The sequence below is a fragment of the Phalacrocorax aristotelis genome, chromosome 2, assembly GCF_949628215.1.
Source record: "Phalacrocorax aristotelis chromosome 2, bGulAri2.1, whole genome shotgun sequence".
Classification (NCBI taxonomy): domain Eukaryota; kingdom Metazoa; phylum Chordata; class Aves; order Suliformes; family Phalacrocoracidae; genus Phalacrocorax; species Phalacrocorax aristotelis.
This window is the reverse complement of record NC_134277.1, coordinates 37098594-37102435: the sequence shown is the minus strand read 5'-3', so window position 1 is coordinate 37102435 and position 3842 is coordinate 37098594.

Below are 3842 nucleotides of genomic sequence, written 5' to 3'. Positions count from 1 at the left end.
GTTCTAGTGTAATGCTTAATAAAACTTAGTGTGTGTCTAACATTAAATAATGTTTATGTGCAGCTTTTAGACCCCTTCATGATTTGAAACATTCCATTTTGAGGTGGATTTAAAACAAAGTCAACTTGGCAAGTGTATTCACAGAACCTGTGTCTCTGACCATAGGCATCTGTTCTCTGTTGGGAGAAACAGTGCTACAAATTTAAAATGCTGATCTTTTTGCTGTTGGACACAATTGCTTTAAAATAGCTTTTTGGCTGTGTTTTATATCACTTTATAAAAATACCTCCTCCTTTCCTGTTAACGAAACTAACCACTTCAGACAGTTTGTCAAAATGGGATAGGACAATAACTTCATCCTTTTCACCTTTAAAGAGCTTTTAGTGTCACGAGAGAGAGACTGAATGGAACGTAGAGTTCCTCCTGTACCAGAACTGTATTACTGGTAGCTGCATCTTCACTGGGGCGGGGGGGGGGGAATCCCAAAACCCAAACCAGAGTCTTGAGTGTGAGCATGGGAAAGCGTCAGCTGGCAATGTATTTGAGGGAAGGTATCTAGTCTGTACTGTTTTAACCTGTTACTTAAACACGTGGTTTATCCTAAACTTCGAGTATATGATCAGTGTTGGCTGAATCATGATGTCTTTAACCTTCTTTATATAATTCAAAAATATTTAAGGATTCATGTACGATTTTTTTCCTGTGTTCCTGAAATAGAAATTTGAAATATTCGTATAGGTAACCGGTGGGCTGCAATAGAAGCAGAAAATGAAGATGCACAAATTCTGCTTTACTTTCTTCTCTCCAACAGCATGAGTTGACCAGTTGACAGGGAACTTGCCTTCTTTGCCGGAGCTTAGATTTAGTTAGTTAACGGAAGCTTTTTTCTTTACAGTTGCCACATGCATATGACATTAAAAAAGCAACACCATTTCAAAGGGGAGTAATTCTCTCTGAGACATTTACACTCTTTCAGTAGTCTTGCAACAAGATCTAAAATTAACTTAAGTATGTTGTATTTTCCATAAGGAGGATTTTTTAATTTCAATCTATTGGTGATGGGGGAAGTGAGCGTATAGGGGACAGCAGTATGCAAAAACAAAGATATTGGATATTTGAAGGCTTGGAGTATTTGAGTAAGTTTCCTGTTGTCTTACTGTTGAACTTTCATGACTTTTCTTTCTTGGTATGATGTTCTTAAGAATTAATGTGACAATCACAGTGTTTACTGATGAATTCAGTGGGAGAAGTCGCCATTTTGAGTCAACCTGATACTGAAAGCTAGCAACTTTGAATAAAAACAACAGTGTGTGGTCAATTATTGGTCCTTGATTTGTAGACCATGTGTACTTTTCATTTTTTAATTTCTAAGAAGTTGGCTTTATGTCACTACACGCTTTCTGTTTTCAAAGTAAGGGTAACATTGCCGGTCAGTATCTTTCTGTGTATTAAGAACTGAGAATTAGGTTGTCAGTACAAGGCCCAGCTTGCCCATAGCAAACACTCTGCAGTAAACTGAGGGAAGAATGGGAAAGACAATATAACTTGTTACAAACTGGTATGGGAGGAAAAAAAAAATTATTGTATTATTTGCATTTACAAAGTGGTGAAGAGAGGTCAATACTAGGGTTCTGGCCACTTAGACTGCGTTCTCTGTATTACTTACAATGAAAGTTGAATTTTATTCACTCCTGTTACTTGTGTTCCAGGTGCTGAAAAGTGTTTAGGAAAAATGTGAGAAATTGCTCTTAATATTGTAAAATTATCAGGAATTGAACTTTGTCACATGTGGGGAAGATGATCACATTCTTTCAGTTTTATGATGAATGTACATATTATCTTGGGCATGAAATAGTAGTACTACTGGGGAAGGAAAAACAAACCCTCAAAACCACAGATTTGAACTTTGAAGGAGCTGTCAGCTTGAGTTTGTTGTGGCAACTTTGACCATGTTTGTGAAAGATGATTTGCTGAGACCAAACTGAAACAGTATGTTCCCTTTAGTTCTAGGGTTTCAGTTTGTTTTCAAAGCAGAGTACATGGTGCAAGTGGAATCCTGAAGCAGTGCTGTTACTGGTTTGTTTGGTTTTTTTCTCCCAAGGGAGATGCCAGGTTCTCGTTTATGCAGTGACACTGGTAGGAATGCTCGGGAGTGACATGGAGGGCTGTTCCTGAGTACCGTCGATCTGTTTTGCCAGAAGTGATACTGTCCCTTTTAAGAGTCGTGTTCTTGCCTTGCAGCTAGTGTCGATTTGCTTTGCAGCAGAAGTTAACTCCAGTTAATGTACGCAAAAACTGGTTTATTTATCAACAGTAAAAGTAAACAAGTGTTTAATGTTTAATGGCTGTGTGACTTACCCGACCAATTGCTACAAATGTATGAGGGCTGCACCATTTGGGGACTGTGCAGTCTACAAACTAGCTTCCGTGACCTCCCACGGTGCTTCATTGTATGAACAAGGTGGCTTCTGCAGGCAGGTCCTAGAAAATTGCTGTTCCCCCAAGCTGGTGCCAACACGTGATTCCCCCACCCCTTCACTTCCTCTTCCTTAGTAGCTTTTTCTCTGTTTTTAGGCATTCTTGTATGAAAATCAATGGCTGGTGCATTTAATGGAGTTCTAGTCGCTCTGTAGCAGGTATCAAGTTGCACTGCTTTTATGAGGTACGCTAGAGTAATACAGCTTCACATGGTTACATGTGTCATCTCTATCTGGTTTATTTAATAAACAGTTTTTCACTAGAACCTGGTGCTGAGCGTCTTGTTGCCTCATTTATAGGCCTCTACCCTGCTCTATTGTCAAGATTCTCGTTAGAGCCATACTTCTGACTCGCATAACATACGAATGTAGCGTGTGTATTTTGGGACAAATACCGAGCTGTTAAAACTGACAAACTTGTCTTGATGAAGTTGCGTTGTCCTTTGTTTCCTCTTCAAAGTTTGTTACTCTGGTTTACCGCGTCTAAAAGTAGACTGTAAGCTCTTGAGCAGGAACGGTCTTAGTTTGTAAAATTTAGCTTCTGTAAAAAGCAGAGTATTGAATAAAACCAAAATGTGAAGCTAAAGCTGTACTTGAGCACAGTACTGCTAGTGGTCATTGTGTGTGTGTGTGTAGTGTTACAGCAGCGTACTGTGTCTCCTCTTAGAGGGCTTTTTTGCAGTCTGCCTGGGTGTGGGTGTGCAGCCTTGCCTTTCATGAATGATGCTGAGGATATTGTGTTCTAATAAAGCATTAAACCTGTGTTCATTTCCAGTGGATGCTTCTCTGTAAAAGGGATGGGTCTGAGAGCAGCTAGCGGTTAATGCGGTTCCCTAGCACCTGGGTGTGTTGCTACAAGCAGTAACGGCGAAGGTAATCTGTACGCTTTGTCCTTTCCATACCACCCAGTGGTTATATCTATACTTAATCTGACCTTTTCTCACCTCTTGCAGATAACCTCATTATTAATGGGAAAAAAAAAAACAGTTTACCAGTCAAACATGGTTTACGGACTACAGCTTTACCATGGGACCAGTATTTTAATGGAACTCACACATTGGTGTTTGTGTTTGTTGTTGCTGTATCAACAGCTAAATCTGTAGTTCTTGGCTTTGCAATTTTCTAGCAGTACAAGTCTCTAAAAAAATGTTATTCAATGCTCCTACTTCAGAGAGATGCTTTCTTCTGTGTTAGTACGGTAGAAGGCAGCCCTAATGGTGTTTTCACTAGTAACCTGGTTCCAGAGTAGGTCTGGTACCACATTGTGTCTCTACGCATTGTAGTTCCTCCTGGTTTGTACACTTAAGGCTTTGGTTTCCTGAGAGTTGTCATTAATTGTTAAGAAAGCCAAGGCTGACTTCAGCT